The sequence below is a fragment of the Babylonia areolata genome, chromosome 31, assembly GCF_041734735.1.
Source record: "Babylonia areolata isolate BAREFJ2019XMU chromosome 31, ASM4173473v1, whole genome shotgun sequence".
Taxonomy (NCBI): Eukaryota; Metazoa; Mollusca; class Gastropoda; order Neogastropoda; family Buccinidae; genus Babylonia; species Babylonia areolata.
In genome coordinates, this window is record NC_134906.1 from 20,720,538 (window position 1) to 20,739,229 (window position 18,692).

Here is an 18,692-nt window from a genome sequence, read left to right on the forward strand (position 1 = left end):
GGGGTTAAAAATCACGTGATAACAGGCAGAAAGCTGCCACGTTCACAACATTATCATGATTTTCTGACATCTAGGGACATAGACGATTCCAAAAATATATGATAACACTTGCCATTATGAGTGGTACCGATTAACCTGCTGGCTGATGGACTAATAGGAGAATTAAATCACAATCCGTTTTGTGAAATGGGATCACTGTATCAAGCACAATTTTCTTCTCTGTCTCTATGTGTTTTACACGCAGGTGATAAGCCTTCGTATTTGCTATTTTTTCGCAAACATTTCAACAAAGATTTCTGCCTTTTCCTGGTCATTTGATATTGGGCAACTTGGTAACTTTATTCCATTTTTGATTTCTTTCATTTTTGTCCAGACTTTATTAAAGGCTTTATGATCTGAAATTTCTTGTGAACAAAATGATGACCAATGATCTTTTTTAACTTGGGCTACTGTCATATTACTCTGAATATTTGCTTTCTTCATTTCTTTGTGGTTTTTGGGCTCACTGTCTGCGAGGTAGTTCTTAAATGTTTCTTTCTTGTAATTAACTGCCTTTTCACATGCATCATTCCACCAGACATTGCCTGAACGGTCACCTGACTTCACAACCTTTACCTTTGGAATCAACATATCAGCTGCTGATAACACAGCTTCTGTAAAATTTGAATACATTACATCTACACTCTCATTCTCAAGTTGTTGTTTTTCAAAATCGTGAGAGGTAAGAATGTTTTGAAATAAATCTCAGTTTGCAATTTTATATTTATATTTTGGAATTATGTCGACGTTATCAGGCTGTTTATCATCATCAGCCATTGTAATGATGATAGGCACATGGTCGCTTCCCTGTGTGTGGTTCGTCCTCTATTGGTCCCCACCAGCACCCAGCTCTCACTTATGGGTCCTAGAAGCTGCTAGCATGCGGCAGCGCCCAACCCCCGGGCAGCGGCTTTGACAGGCTGGCTAAACTAGGTGAGGGTAGCCGGCGGGTCTCAAACCCTCGGTGAGTTAGGGCTTGTCTACCCAAGCATGTGAAGACTGGATCCGGCGGACTCTACGGAAGAAACCTTCATGGTTCAGCGGAGAGGAAGGCAGTTGCAGCAGAGCACTGTGGAGTGCTGAGGGCAGGATGAGGCACATAGGACATCCTGTCATCCACTGCATCCGTTTCCATCTCCAGTCGTCTTGACCTGGTCTTGCCACTGGATACAGACGGTCTCGGACAAGAGAATGAGGTCGACGGTGCGCAACTCCTCCTCACCATAAACAAAGTCATCGTGCAAGTCATCAGTCATTGTCCATCCCATATCATTATTTTCCCCACACCCTGTGGCGATAGGCGAGTGACGAAGCGACAGGTGTGGGTACACTGGCAGTCGTAGCCGCGGACCTGCACACGGGCGGTTCAGGCCATAGGGTCGTTTTTCACCAACTGGAGCAGTTGTGGAGATTGGCAGCCCCCTGAGTGACTGAGCAGCCCTCTTCAGGACAGCACTGCTAACCTCCATAGCATGAGAAAGGGGCTAGAAAAGGTGCCCTAAACATTGCCTGCTCCACACCACCCTAGTCAGCATACCGCGGCTGACGGGGACCCTACTCAACGGTCGACAAACAAAGGAAAGAAAGAAGAAAACAAGGAGCACCCCATTGACCATTGCCACATGGAACGTGTGTACGCTTCTGGACAGAGGCGACTCAGACAGACCACAGAGACGCACAGCACTCATTGCAAGTGAACTAGCCAGGTACAACATCGACATCGCTGCCTTAAGTGAGACCAGACTGGCAGAAGAAGGTGAACTCTGTGAGCGAGGCGCAGGCTACACCTTCTTTTGGAGTGGTTGCGGACCTGAGGAGAGACGTGAGGTTGGAGTTGACTTTGCAGTGAAGACAACCCTCGTTGGCAAGCTGGCTGGCCCCCTGAAAGGAGTGAACGATTGCCTGATGACGATGAAACTCCCCTTATGCAACGGGAAGAAGTTTACCACCATTGTCAGTGCCTACGCGCCCACCATGACCAACCCAGATGAGGTCAAGGACAAGTTCTACGAGGACCTGAACGCTGTCATCACCACTGTTCCCAACGCAGACAAGCTCATCATTCTTGGTGAATTTAACGCAAGAGTTGGCTGTGACAGCACCTCCTGGGAAGGCGTGATTGGGAAGCATGGGGTTGGTCAACTACTTCTCCAGACATGTGCCGAGCACGACCTTCTTATCATAAACACCGTCTTCTGCCTCCCTACCCGTAACAGGACGTCATGGATGCATCCTCGGTCTGGGCATTGGCATCTCATCGACTTTGTCATCGTCAGGAAGAGGGACAGGCAGGACGTACGAGTCACGAGGGCCATGTGCGGCGCCGAGCTCTGGACAGACCACCGCCTTATCGTCTCCAAACTCAACCTCTCCATCCAGCCCAAGAGACGGCCTCAGGGCATGAAAGCACCCAAATGCTTGAATGTCAACAAGCTGGAGCTAGGCAACATCAAGCAGAGCTTTGCTGACACCCTGGAGGAACGCCTTGAGTCCAGTGTGCTGGACAACCAGAATGTGGAGGCAGCATGGGGCGGGGCCTTCTGCCAGGAAGCACAAAGACTGGTTTGATGAGAACTGCACTGAGATCAAGCAGCTGCTGGAAGACAAACGCCAAGCCTACAGAGCCCACATTGAAGATCCCAGGTCACAGTCAAAGAAAGACATTATGAAGAGCGCACGCAGCACCATCCAGCTAAAGCTGCGGCAGATGCAGGATTCCTGGTTGAGCAACAAAGCTGATGAGATCCAGGGCTTTGCAGACAGGAACGACATGGAGAACTTCTATAGCGGCCTGAAAGAAGTCTACAGTCCCACCACCTCTGGATCTGCTCCACTCCTCAGTGCTGATGGTTCTACCCTAATCACTGACAAGGACGGGATCCTTGAGAGATAGGCTGAACACTTTGACAGTGTGCTGAACCGCCCTTCCACCATCAGTGATGAAGCCATCGACCGACTCCCCCAGGTGCCAGTCAGTGAGTTGTTGGATGCCATTCCAACTTTGGAGGAGACCCAGAAAGCTACCCGTCTGCTATCCAATGGCAAAGCCCCTGGCTCAGACTCCATTCCAGCTGAGGTCTACAAAGAAGGTGGTATGGCGCTGACTGAGAAGCTTCATCAGCTGTTCCAGCTCATCTGGCAGCATGAGCCAGTTCCACAGGACTTCAAAGACGCTTCCATCATATGCCTGTACAAGCGCAAAGGAAATCGTCAGGCCTGTGACAACCATCGTCGAATATCCCTGCTGTCCGTTGCAGGCAAGACTCTGGCCAGAGTGCTACTCAACTGTCTCATAGCGCACCTTGAGCAAGGTCTCCTACCAGAGAGCCAGTGTGGCTTCTGGAAAGAACGCGGGACTATCAACATGGTGTTTGCTGCCAGGCAGCTCCAGGAGAAGTGTCAGGAACAGAACGCCGACCTTTACTCAACCTATGTCGGTCTGACCAATCTGAGATGGCCTTTGGAGAATCATGGCTAAGTAACGATGTCCCAGAAAGTTCATCACCATCATAAGGCAACTACACGATGGGATGCTGGCCCGAGTCCAAGACAACGGAGAGACTTCAGAACCATTCCCTGTCTCCAACGGAGTCAAGCAAGGGTGTGTTCTTGCCGCCACCCTGTTCAGTCTCATGTTTTCAGCCATGCTGACAGATGCCTTCAGAGACGCTGACGTAGGCATTGATATCAGGTACTACACAGATGGCTCACTCTTCAACCTCAGGAGGTTTCAAGCAAAAACCAAGGTGAGGACAGACACCGTGAACGACTTCCTGTTTGCTGATGACTGTGCTCTCAACGCTGCCTTCGAAGCTTACATGCCTGTGACAACTTTGGCCTCGCAATCAGCACAAAGAAGACTGAGGTGATGCACCAGCCAGCTCCAGGAAAGCCTTACGCTGAACCAAACATCTTCATCAACGGGCAACGACTGAACACGGTGGACAAGTTCACATACCTGGGCAGACCCCATAAGAACGTTTGGAACAGGAGAGACATCATTCTGGAGACAAAGCTCAAAGTATACAAGGCCATAGTTCTCACCACACTGGATGTGAATCATGGATGGTCTGCAAACGCCACACCAAAAAGCTCAACCACTTCCACACCACCAGCCTCAGAAGACTTCTCGGCATAAAGTGGCAAGAGAAGATCCCTGACACAGAGATGCTCACTCGTGCAAACTTGCCCAGCATCTACACCATCTTGACGCAGGCCCAGCTGCGCTGGGCAGGCCATGTAGTTCACATGCCAGACCACCGGCTCCCCAAGAAACTGCTGTACGGCGAATTCCAACATGGCAAGCGCTCCCATGGAGGCCAAAAGAAGCGCTTCAAAGACACTCTGAAAGCTTCTCTGAAGGCCTTCAGCATCAGCCACGACACATGGGAGCTGAATGCAGTGGGCAGACCAAAGTGGCGTTCAGCTGTCCACAAAGGCGCCAAATCCTGTGAGGCCAACAGAATCACTGCAGCAGAGCAACGGAGACAGGCCAGGAAATGCAGTGGCAGCAAGTCCCCGACAGCCGCCACCATCTCCTGTCCACACTGCGTCAGAACCTTCCGGGCGCGGATTGGCCTGACCCGTCATCTGCGCACCCACAGAGCCCAACCCACCCACCCCCAGGATGACTAGATGGTCCTCGTCGATCCCGACGGACGAACCACAGGGGCCTGAACGCCCTGCTGCTTCAGCGTTAAGGCATGTAAGAGGTCGATAAGCAGGTAGATCAGATCCCTTCGAATCAGACTCCATCTTATCTGTCGATTTGACAACAGACTTCATGGCACACCAAGAGGGTTGAATGCTGAGTGACTCTGTCTGTATATTTTCGCGGTTTTCCAGTGAATTCTGCACTGCTCACTTTCCTGTCAGCTGTTCCACGTGAACCCTGCACTGCTCTCGTTGCTGTCATCTGTTCCACGGGAATTCTGCATCCCTCACGTTGCTGTTAGCTGTTCCATGTGTGTGTGTGTGTGTGTGTGTGTGTGTGTGTGTGTGTGTGTGTGTGTGTGTGTGTGTGTGTCTTTGCCTATGTGTCTGTGAGAGTGTTGGTGTGTCGGTGTGTGTCTGTGTCTGTGTCTGTTTCTGTAGATGTGGCTGTTTGTGTGTGCATGTGTGTCTGTGTATGTCTGTGTGTCTGTGTGCGTGTCTGTATATGTGTGAAGATGATTGTATTTCCGTAAGCTTAAGCAAATACTGAACATCTGTACGCAGACGTATCAACCAGAAAACAGGTTTGAAACATGATTGCACTGTGGCCAAGTGATCTCCCCATGAGGAACATTGTTCACTAACTCCGACAACAGCGCCATGTGGATCGACATTAGCTCACCTGCTCCTCAGCATCCCGCCTGGCTGTCAATCTGGGATTCGGGGCCTCAGGTCCTTCCCAAGTATAACCATTAACCGTGTGTTTGTTCTGTATTGTCCGTACCATCTGTTTAATATATTTAGGATTAAAGGTTATGCCAGTCTTGAATAAAAGCTGTATTTGTGTTTGCACATTTCTTTTGTCACTGCTGCTGTGTGCACATGTCAAATGTCAAGTGAGTACATGTCAAATGTATAAGGACAAGCCCGGAGCTTCCGTGTCGGGAAGTGTCTGGGTTTGTTCCAATGTACCTTTTATTTACCTGTGTGCTAGTTGAATGAGTAACATAAGCAGCATTGACTTGAAGTTGTGTGCCTTGTCAATGGTGAGAATTACCACTCAATAACGATAAACGTTCATTAACCACCAGCCCACCCACAATCTGTGAGTCATTGGAGTCTGCATTATAACTTGGGAGTCTGCATTCTGATATGGAGTCTGCATTCTGATATGGGGGTCTGTTTTCTAACATATTATTCTGCATTCTGACGTGGGAGTCTGTGTTCTGACATGGGAGTCTGCAATGTGACACGGGAGTCTGTATTCTGACATGAGAGTTTCCATTCTGACATGAATCTGCATTCCGACATAGTAGTCTGCATTCTGACATGGACGTCAAGAGAGAGAGAGAGAGAGAGAGAGAGAGAGAGAGCAAACAAAAAGTGATGGACAGAGAACAATGCCGAATGGACAGGAAAACTGTCAGCAGGATGCCAGGCTTTGACACACAATAGACCTAGAAGAATCTGAACAGTTCTGTGCAGTGCTAAAATGACTTTAACAGCGCTTCAGACATATGGAGAAGAAAACGTGCCATTACTAATATAATGTATGGCTAGTTCTCTTTCGCCATGTTTGAAACACTATGAGGTTGTCAACGTTGATAGGACTGTCTCCATTGGTCACGGTTTTTTGCAGCCACAAACCATCCAAATGATACTGTAGTGTACCAAAATTATATTCTCAAAATGGCTATTCAAAATACAGACTGTAAATAATGTCTCTGGCGGATGTTCAGCTTTAATTCTGGCTTCCTGCCATCTTTTGCTGTCTGTCTCTTTAATTAATATCGCCTTTTTCTGCACGTGATAATAGTAATAATAATAATGATAATAATGATAATGATAGTACTTATAAAGCGCTGAATCTTGTGCAGAGACAAATCTAAGCACTTTCACAGCAGTCATTCACACGCATGCGTAACTCTAAATGTATTGAGGAAAATGTTTTCCCATTTTATTGGATAGATGCCTGATCATTTGTTTGAACTGCATGAGTTTTAACCGAAGTTTTTTGTTTTGTATTGAATATGTTAGTATTACATATATTTTACTTCATGTAGCATTACTGAAGAGCTGTTGTGATCGTTATCATAAACAGGTTCTTTGCAAATATCAGATTTCTCTCTTCTCTAAATGTCCTCTGTACCTGTGATAATCCATCTAATCTACCTAACAAGAACACAAATCAACAAAAGCTTCAGACCTTTCTTCCGAAGAAGGGAATTAATGATTTTATATCGAAATGGGATAATCTGGGAGTTGCATTTGACTATTCACAATGTTGAAATATTTCCACACGTTTTCAGTTAATTTTGTTGTTGTTTTCAACTGAAAACGTGCCAGATTTGTTTTGTTTGGCTTGCTATGCTACTGTTACTTTTATTTTTTAGCGTCGTTCGTATTTTTCTGATTTCCAACTATTCCATTATAAAATGTTATTTGTTGTCTTTTTCTTACTGTGTTTCATTGCATTCTGCATTGCACCACAGGTTGGTCACGTGGCTACATTAGAAAAATAAGCTTTAACTACTTGTAGATTAAAAAAAAAATATATATATATATATATGGGGTATCAATACAGTCTTCACCAGCTGTTGCATTCTGTCAATCTTTTGAAGTCTTTGCGAAACTGTTCCAGTCCTACAGTTTGATCTTCGGATCAAATTGTTGCCGCTGTGACAGGTATGGATCGGATACACAGCACCTGGTACCTGCTCCATCCGGTTCTACTTGTCTGGCCGGCGACAATTAAGAAAAACGGATGAGGAGGGGGAAAGAGAGAGGGTGTTGGAATAGGGAGGGAGAGGGGGATGAGAGAGAGAGGGGGAAGAAACAGAAGAGAGAGAGAGAGAGAGAGAGAGAGAGAGAGAGAGAAGCACTCTTTTGATTTTTATGTTTTATTTTGTTGTGTGTAACTCAATTTGGGATTATACTGAAATTATAGTATAATCAATCTTTTGTTCAACTTCGTCGTCATCCTCCTCCTCCTCCTCCCTCTTCATCAACAATATGAAAAAAGCCCCAAATCATGTGGCCTTTCATGCCCTGCTTCCATGGCGAGGTCTTGTCAAGGTCTTCAGTGGCAGAGCATTCATTGGGGACTGCCGATGGGGGGAGGGGAGGGGCGGGGCGTTGGGGTGGGGGGCGCAGTGGTGGTCTCCACTCCGGAAGAGACACTCACTCAGTCTGGCTCCATGACTAAGCCATTATTGTCGTCAGTAGGGGGCTTAGTAGGTGGTGTCCTAAGTACATTAAATCAGAACAGGCGCTAACAAACACCACTGAATTGAGTCAGCAGCAGTGCAGAGTCTCCTCTGGTGTGTGGCTTCCTGGCGATCTGACATCAATGGTTCTGGCATTGGGACTGCGACAGACGAACCCGGAGTGGATGTGTACTTAGAATGAGCAACATGGGAGTAATGCCATTGAAACGGTGCAGATGATGAGGCAGCAAAAAAAAAAAGAAAAAAAAAAAGAAAAAAAAAAGAGTTAAATGTCCAGAATATCAACTGGAGCTCATTTGGAGAGACGAAAACATCACACTCAGATCGAAATGTGGACTCTCCCTGCTGACCCCCAAAAGAAGATCCGAGCCATGGGAATGAGATACTTCCAAAAGCTATGGGGCATCTCCTACACTGAGTACGCCACGAACGCTGAGGTCCGACAGAAGATCACCCAAACCACTGGACTCCTCCAGGACCTCCTGATCGTCATCATTAGGAGGAAGCTTAAATAACACAGACACGTCACAAGATCCAACGGGCTCGCAAAGACCATGCTGGAGGGCACCGTACTGGGCAACAAGAAGAGAGGGAGGCAACAGAAAACATGGCAGGACAAAATCAAAGAATGGACTGTCACACGCTGTGGTGACAGTGACAGACAAACACAGTTGCTTTTGCGAAAATTGTCGTCTGCTTAACACTTAGTCTCGGCTGTAGCGAAAGGAAGCAGAGTCTCCTCTTGTTTACCCCGTCCAGGCCCAATGAAAGATATTTTGAGAATCGTTGCCTGATCCCTGTGTATGATGGGGAAGGTTTGGCGTGAATGCTCTGACAGGATGGGTCGATTAATTTTTGCTCTGTTGGTAAAGGGGTGACAGGTCAGGAAAGGCGAGGACCTATTGTTGTCCCAAGTAGGGAGGTCTGTGTTGGTCACCTTTGTTGAGAGCGCAGTTGGAGGGTCTGTTTGCTGCATGAGCGATTTGTGGGCGCTAATTAGGCACTTCATTGGCAGACTCTAGGGAGTGTGGTCAAGTCTCAGTTTTGGTGATTGTTTGAACCACACCTTGGCTTGTTTGAGGCCAACATCTAGGCTTGTTTGAAGCTGAGAAGCAGCATTAACTTTAATAATTAACTGCACGATTGGGCGGATCTATTGCAGGAGCAGAGAAGTAAAAGGAGATCAATTTGTGTTATGTTTGATAACCAAAAGTTAGCTGTGTTAGACTGACGCAAGTGTTTGAGGTCAGTTCACTGATTACTGACCTATACAGAGGTAGTGTTGACAGCTCGAAGACAGTTAAATTGTGTGTGTTTGCACCGAAAAGTGTTCTTCATGTGGATCTTCTTCTGTTACCTGTCTTGTGCAAAGACTGTGGGAAGTTCATTGCTCTGCAGAGTACCACAGGAAAGCCTGGTAGGTTGAACACTTTAAGTATTCTGAAAGGCAACAGTGACTGACTGACATGTGATTGTGACAGTGGTGCAGCACTGTAAGGCTGTGTCGTTCATGTGTGTGTCACTGTCAGTGTATGTATTTTGTGATACATGTTAATTCATTGTTGCTAAGGGAGGTGCTTTAAATATGTGTACGCATTGTAAAAGTAATGTGTGATGGTATTTTTGACTGGGTCAAATTCTTGTTTGGTATACATGTGCAGATCTGCAGATCTATTTCAGTATAAGATGTGTACTGTAAAGCAGTGATCTTTATACTGCGTACTAGTTAATAGTGTGTGCAGTGTGGTAGACAATGTGCAAGTTAATACTGTATAACGTGGTAGCTGATGAGCTATGAATAGTGCTGTCAGTTTTAGCCATTTATGGTTGACTGAACACTGATTACATACTAGCGGAGATTAGAAAAGAGAGATAGACCACTCGCGGTAGGCCCCTTCTTTCTGTCTATAACAGTGCTGAAGCCGTTTTGGGGCACACACGCAGTGCGGAAGGGTGGGGGTAAATCACCCTCTCCTTCCCAACCTGAAGGAAACTGGTCGGTTCTGACGGTTCAGCTGCAGTAAAGGAAAAGTTAATTTACGCCTGGAATTTCCCACGTGTAGTAAGATTCGCTGTATACAATGAAAACCGATTCATTTTTGCTTTGGTTTTTAGCACGTTTGCATCTGCTTGAATATAGATAATATAAAAAATAAAATAAAGCAGCTCCCCCCACCACCAACTCCCCCCCTCCCCGAGCGCAATGTTGCACATGAGAGAGACAGTTATAAATTATTGAACTGCGTTTTCGTAACGCTACTTTTTCTTCACACTTTCTGGTTTACATCACCATTTCTTCAACAACAACAAAAATATATATATATATATCAAAACATAAAACACATATTCAGCTCTGTCTCTCTTCTAACTGTCCCTGTCTCTGTCTATACAAACATACATGAATACATATATACATAATTTCATCTATCAGTATGTAAATCTAAATCTATCTATATGTACATAATCATATATATAATTCATATATATACGAACGCTTCATGTTGCCCGAGCAGACCGTTGTATTGTGCTCTATCTCTCTCTCTAAGTCTCTGTCTCTGTCTCTCTCTCTCGGGAGTTTTACATGGCTGTTAAAAGCATCTACGATTCTGTACTTGAATGTGTTCGTGACAAAGGTATTTATTCAGACTTTTTTCAGTGTCCAAGAGGGGTTAAACAAGGTTGTATGCCAAGCACACAGCTGTTTTCCTTTTTCATTGGTGAATTGGCAGTGGCGTTATCAAAGAAGGGGAGACATGGAATACAAATGATACCTGGCGCAACAGATTTGCTCTTAATGCTATTTGCTGATGATGTTGTTCTCTTGTCTGACACACCCATAGGGTTACAAAATCAATTAAATGCCCTTAAGCAAGAAACAGACAGACTACAACAAACAGTGAATCTTGATAAGACCAATATTATAGTTTTCCGCAATGGAGGTCATCTTTCGACTCGTGAAAAATGGTGCTGTGGTGATAGGGAAATAAAAGTAACCAATACATATAAATATTTAGGAATGTTATTCACAACAAAATTGAGTTTGACATCTGCGTGGGATGAAGCAAACAGAAAAGGGAAAAAAGGTGTAATCCAAATTATAAAATCACTCAGAGACTGCGTTCGACTAACGCTTTCCTTTCGTTTGGGCGGGGCAAAGGCAGCTCATGAATAATGAATACGTGTCGCGGCGCAGGCTGCCTGGCTTCAGCAATTTCTGCAAGTGGTTTATCTCTCTTTTCTAATCTCCGATACTAGGCAGTTGTTGTGGCTCAATGCATAATTGTCTGAGCCCTTGATTGGGAAGATAAGGAGTGAAGCCAGTATTGTCAGGCAAAGGCTTCAACCCTGTACCCCTGTGTTTGCAGATTCCATGGTTCTTCCATCCATCTCTCCATTCCATCGTTCCATCTTCCTTTCATTATTGTTTTTTTTTCATCGTCGTCTTTGTCATCGACGGCTTCCTACTCTCTCCTGCCTCTGGGTCGCCAGGACCTACACCTACCAGTACTGTACTGCAAGAGTACCTGTCTCCATCTACACCTCCATCCCGCTCCATCTACTCGTCGCTGCAAGGCCAGCCTTCAGCTGAGAGATCTGTGCTTCACAAGGCGTGAGGAGCTGAACTATTGATCAAAGCGGAGTGACATTACAGTTTGTAACTGTGAACATTGGAGACAGCAGAGAGGGCTATGATGTGACACTTTATTTTATTTTGTTTTGTTTTTCTTTGGGGGTTGTTTGGGTAGTGTGTGTGTGTGTGTGTGTGTGTGTGTGTGTGTGTGTGTGTGATGTATATATATATATATATATATATATATATATATATATATATATGTACAGAGAGAGAAGCATTCTTTTGATTTTTATGTGTGTAACTTAATTTGGGAGTATACTGAGATTGCAATATAATCAATCTTTTCTTCAAATTCTCTTATTTGGGAGTCAGCGCGTCTGGTGTGGAGCCCAGCTTTGTCATCAGGTGTCGAGCATTCGCCATTGTGTGACATGGACAGACCTGAATTTCCCATATTCACACAGAGCTGTGAGGGACACTAGGAACTGATGGAGAGAACTGGTCTGGAAATCATCTGCAATGCCCTGACCACCCTCCACTGAGTTATGGGATAGGTGAAGGTGAAAGTGTATATTTCTTACATCATGTTCCATCCAAACAGTATCATATTTCTTACATCATGTTCCGTCCAAACAGAATCATATTTCTTATATCATGTTCCATCCAAACAGTATCATATTTCTTACATCATGTTCCATCCAAACAGTATCATATTTCTTATATCATGTTCCATCCAAGCAGTATCATATCACTTATATTCCATCCAAAAAGTATCATATTACTTATATCATATTCCATCCAAACTTTAACATACAACTCATATTCCAAGGGATGGTTGTTTGGTGACACTCATACTCCAGAGATTCGACAGAGGAAGACTAAATCACGTTAGGGACGTTGTAGATGGTGACGGGACATGTGTATTTCAGTTTGATCCCGAAAAAACAACAAAACTAAACAAAATGGTGGCGGATTTTTGTTGTTGTTGTTGTTGTTGTTTTTTTGTTGTTTTTTTTGTTTTTTTTACAAATCTACCCACATAGCTGTAATACCACTTCTGGACTGAAAGACAATAAATCACAGACAGAAATGTCAGCCAGTGCACAGTATGTGATGCATGGTGCTTACAGTGTCCCCACAATGTAACCCAGGGTCACTTACTGCATCATGACAATGTCTGTGCTCACTGCAACAGCAACTCTTTGTTTTCTGGCAGAAGTAGTGTACAGCTGGTAACACATCCCTCATACCCTCCCAATTGGCACCATTTAGTTTGTTCATGTTCCATTCAGCCAGGCAACGACGAATGTGAAGGCTGTTCCAGAGTGCTAAAGATGCTCGAACTGCCTTCCTTGCCGTTACTTTGGGTATAGCTACATCATGGTTTCATAGAGTGGGAAAATATGTGAAAGCTATGGGACAAAAAGCTGGCGTTGTCATTTATTTCAACGTGTGGCCAAACAGCTGTACTCTGATACCTGTGAACCTCCATCACACACACACACACACACACACACACACACACACAGATGCACACAGCTAGATCCGAGACATTCAACTTTTGGATTCCAGTACATTGCAATGTTTCTGAGCAGAATTATGTCTTTAGGTTTCTTACAACTTATCCCTCTTTTGGTTTTGATGACGTGGAACATGCAGACTGGCGAGAAGGCACAACAGCTACATAACCACAACAGTCAGAACCCAAACTCGTCCTTCGTACCTGTAACAGACTGCAAACGATGTAAAACAAAGCCATCCTTAGTAGAAACCAAGACACGTTTATGGGAGAATGGTTTTATTCTGCTCTCTCCAGTTCCAAGCACCTCATGGAAATGTGATTACATTTCGATTAAGTTACTGCCATAAATACAGTGTGTGAGAATTTGAAATTCATTGAATTTATAATACTGTTTGGTTTCCATGCTGATATGAAGACAGACTTAGTGCTCGATTTACTAATCCTCCTGGGAAAGATATATATATATATATATATATATATATATATATATATATATATATATATAGATAGATATATATATATATAGATAGATATATATATAGATATAAAAATGTAAGTTAGATAAATGCCTTCCACATATTCACGCTTTTGAACATTACATTGTTTCGTGGTACAAAATCAAAGAATATAATGCTAAGATCGCATGTGAAACACACAGCTTCAAAATAAAGTGGTTGCCATATTTACCTTTAATGAGAAACAATATTTCAAACCACGTATGGAAATAAAATACAACTAAGATAGATGTTGAAAAAAAGGGTGCAAGTTGATATGTAGGGATATGGATATATATTACTATATTTGAAAACTTTTTTTAAAATGACTTATTCAACCATTCTCAGTTGTTATGCGTAGAATATTATATATGTATGTCACTTATGTTCTTTTTTTGTTTGTTTGTTTGTTTTGTTTTTTCTTAATTGTTGTTGGTTTGTTTTTTTCCCCACTGTTACTATGTTTTTGTGCAATTTGCGTTTTCTCTTTTCCAAATATATGTTTTTATTCGTTTATGTCGTCGTGTCAATTGTCCATATGTTATAAAAATGGTTAAAAAAAATTACTGCCATTAGGCTTGTATGGTCGGCAGGCAGTAAAAAGGAATGAGGCGTTGGTACTCAGATGTTGTGAATACGATATGCCCAAGATTGAACGCTGATTTATACGTACACATGAACACACACACACACACACACAGTGATAGATAAGACACACACACACACACACACACACACACACACACACACACACACACACACACACACACACACACACAAAGAGAGAGAGAGAGAGAGAGAGAGAGAGAGAGAACTGTAAATATCATCAGTATAGAACCATAAGGTAAATTAACAGGTACCTACTGTCACACATTTGTTGTTGTCTGTCACTTCAACGTATTGCATACGCAAATAATACAGCTATAGTTCAAACACCACTTTGCAACTGCTAACAAAGAAATACATTCATGCATGTATACACAAACCAAAAACTAAACTGAAAAAAAAAAATCATTTACAACTGATCAATGCCAGTACGAGAAACACAACGCCCTTTTTCTTACTGCCTACGATAATTTCCATATGTGAGTAAGTTAAGGTTGGAGGGGCTCAAAATAGTTGTATTGATTGATTCACCCGTTTGTACGTGTAGAGGAATGCACCTGAGAACGCAAAGCTGATTTTGAACATTAAATCAGGTTCATTGTAAACTGTCCTGGTTTGAGCTATATCGGTAAGCAGGGTTGGTTTTTCTTTAGTGTGGTGCCAAGCTATTGTGGACTTTGTACACGAGTAACGCTTCATTCAGTTCTAGCTGTTTTGTTTAGGGTAGAATACTTAATCTGTTTGTTGTTGTTGTTGTTGTTGTTGTTTTTCTGAGGCTGACTTGGAAGCACAGCTCCAGAGCTAAAGATGCGTAATTAATGTGTGAAAAAGAACATTTTGTGAGCATCACTGTTAATGTAATAATGTAGGCTCATTATGTAATCATAATTATGTGTTGTTCAATGAAGGTAAGATCGGCATGCAAGGTAAGAACAAGGGGATTTTCCTGCTTCTGTCTGGATGTGATAATCATATTCTTTGTTTTGGTGATGAGGTGTCGAAAAGTTTGATTTGCACCATTCACAAACATCATTTGGTCCCAACTGAAGAGAATATTGAGCTGAAACAATGCTGACGGCATAAGAATGGGGGCAAGTGTCATGGGCAAAAAGCTCACACGAGATACAGGTGTCCGATGTGGACAAAGGAAGATCATTGAAAAATATGCAGAACAGAGATATTTACTTACTTACTTTTTCCTTCCGCTTGTACCGGTGGGCGTCGCGGGGAGATGCAGTTGTCTGTCTGCAGCAAGGCGAGTGGCCTGGAGGAGGGACATCTCGTGGGCTCTGAGGGTGTCTGCCACTGAGTCGCTCCAGCGCCGTCTTGGTCTTCCTCTGGCTCTCCAGCCAGAGTATTTGGTGTTGTATGCCCGAAGAGCTGGTTGGTTCTGAGGCATACGTGTGAGGTGTCCAAACCACTTGATCCTCTGTTGTTCTATGTGTTGTAGTACTGGTTTTGTTCCTACCATGTCTCGTATCACCTCGTTCCTGATCTTGTCTCTCCTGGTCTTGTTCATTGCTTTTTCTCAAGCATTTCATTTCACAGGTGACCAGTTTTCTCTTGGGGGCTTTTGTTAAGGACCATGTCTGGCACTGATATGTGAGCGTTGGTAGGTAAATGGCGTTGATGAGTTTCGCCTTGGTGTTCATGGGGATGCTGGAATGAATCAAGAGAGGGGCGAGTTGGTAGCTGACTGCGTTGGCTTTCTGGCATCTGGTCTCTATTTCTCTGTCTAATTTGCCGCTTTCAGTGAAGATGCTGCCCAGTTACTTGAATTAGCTTGCTTGCTTCAACTGGGTTCCGTTGATGCTGATGTCCAAATTTTCTGGTCTCCTGCTGACGGTCATGGAAGAAAAAAAAAACAAAAACGATTTAGCACATGAGATAAGGAGGTTGCGATAATGACGAAGAACAGTGAGGACGAAGACGAAGAACAGTGACTTCGAGGACGATGAGCACCGAGACAGCAGAGCACCAGGCCAGAGAACGCTGGCGACGGAAAGAAGCGGCAGGCGGCAGCAGCCGACGGAGGCCAAGACCAAGGCGGGCAGAATAATTCATGTTTAAAAGTGCATACACAACCAACACATGCACATAAGAGCAAAAAATATTGTATTTACTAAAAAAAAATCATCCCCCCCCCCCACACACACACCCCTTCTCTTATTCACGGACATGAACGTATGACGGACAAAATTACTCTACAAACACACAAGGACGAATACCACATGGCTGAACTGTCTATACAGACTCGTCTTACCTTCCAGGCGGGTGTGTGGTTCGTCCGCCGGGATCGACAAGGACCATCTAGTCATCCTGAGGGTGGGTGGGTTGGGATCTGTGGGTGCGCAGATGACTGATCAGGCCAATCCGCGCCCGGAAGGTTCTGACGCAGTGTGGACAGGGAATGGTGGCGGCTGTCAGGGACTTGCTGGGCTGTCTGCGTTGCTCTGCTGCAGCGATTCTGTTGGCCTCATAGGATTTAGTGCCTTTGTGGACAGCTGAATGCCACTTTGGTCTGCCCACTGCATTTAGCTCCCATGTGTCGTGGCTGATGCTGAAGGCCTTCAGAGAAGCTTTCAGAGTGTCTTTGAAGCGCTTCTTTTGGCCTTCATGGGAGCGCTTGCCATGTTGGAGTTCGCCGTACAGCAGTTTCTAGGGGAGCCGGTGGTCTGGCATGCGAACTACATGGCCTGCACAGCGCAGCTGGGCCTGCATCAAGATGGTGTAGACGCTGGGCAAGTTTGCACGAGTGAGCACCTCTGTGTCAGGGATCTTCTCTTGCCAGTTTATGCCGAGAAGTTTTCTGAGGCTGGTGGTGTGGAAGTGGTTGAGCTTTTTGGCGTGGCGTTTGTAGACCGTCCATGATTCACATCCATTGAGCAGTGTGGTGAGAACTATGGCCTTGTATACTTTGAGCTTCGTCTCCAGGGTGATGCCTCTCCTGTTCCAAACGTTCTTATGGAGTCTGCCGAAGGCAGCACTGGCTTTGGCGAGTCTGGCATTCACCTCGTCGTCGATGACAACTGTGCGAGAGAGTGTACTGCCCAGGTATGTGAACTTGTCCACCACATTGAGTCGTTGCCCGTTGATGGATATGTTTGGTTCAACGTAAGGCTTTCCTGGAGCTAGCTGGTGCATCACCTCAGTCTTCTTTGTACTGATTGTGAGGCCAAAGTTGTCACAGGCAGCAGAGAACTTGTCGACGCTGTGTTGCATGTCAGCTTCGGAGGCAGCATTGAGAGCGCAGTCATCAGCAAACAGGAAGTCGTTGACGGTGTATGTCCTCACCTTGGTTTTTGCTTGAAGCCTCCTGAGGTTGAAGAGTGAGCCATTTGTGCGGTACCTGATGCCAATGCCTACGTCAGCGTCTCTGAAGGCATCTGTCAGCATGGCTGAAAACATGAGACTGAACAGGGTGGGGGCAAGAACACACTCTTGCTTGACTCCGTTGGAGACAGGGAATGGTTCTGAAGTCTCTCCGTTGTCTTGGACTCGGGCTAGCATCCCATCGTGTAGTTGCCGTATGATGGTGATGAACTTTCTGGGACATCCATACTTCGCCATGATTCTCCAAAGGCCATCTCTGCTAACAGTATCGAAGGCCTTGGTCAGATCGACATAGGTGGAGTAAAGGTCGGTGTTCTGTTCCTGACACTTCTCCGGGAGCTGCCTGGCAGCAAACACCATGTCGATAGCCCGCATTCTTTCCGGAAGCCACACTGGCTCTCTGGTAGGAGACCTTGCTCAAGGTGCGCTATGAGACGGTTGAGTAGCACTCTGGCCAGAGTCTTGCCTGTGACGGACAACAGGGATATTCTACGATGGTTGTCACAGGCCTGACGATTTCCCTTGCACTTGTACAAGTGTATGATGGAAGCGTCATTGAAGTCCTGTGGAACTGCCTCATGCTGTCAGATGAGCTGGAACAGTTGATGAAGCTTCTCAGTCAGAGCCATACCACCTTCTTTGTAGACCTCAGCTGGAATGGAGTCTGAGCCAGGGGCTTTGCCATTGGATAGCAGACGGATAGCTTTATGGGTCTCCTCCAAAGTTGGAATGGCATCCAACGACTCACACACTGGCACCTGGGGCAGTCGGTCGATGGCTTCATCATTGATGGTGGAAGGGCGGTTCAGTACACTGTCAAAGTGTTCAGCCCATCTCTCAAGGATCCCGTCCTTGTCAGTGATTAGTGTAGAACCATCAGCACTGAGGAGTGGAGCATATCCGGAGGTGGTGGGACCGTAGACTTCTTTCAGGCCGTTATAGAAGTTCTTCATGTCATTCCTGTCTGCAAAGCCCTGGATCTCATCAGCTTTGTTGATCAACCAGGAATCCTGCATCTGCCGCAGCTTCAGCTGGATGGTGCTGCATGCGCTCTTCAGTATGTCTTTCTTTGACTGTGACTTGGGATCTTCAATGTGGGCTCTGTAGGCTTGACGTTTGTCTTCCAGCAGCTGCTTGATCTCAGTGCAGTTCTCATCAAACCAGTCTTTGTGCTTCCTGGCAGAAGGCCCCAGGCACTCCATGGCAGTGTTGTTGAGTCGCCTCTGTCCAGAAGCGTACGCACG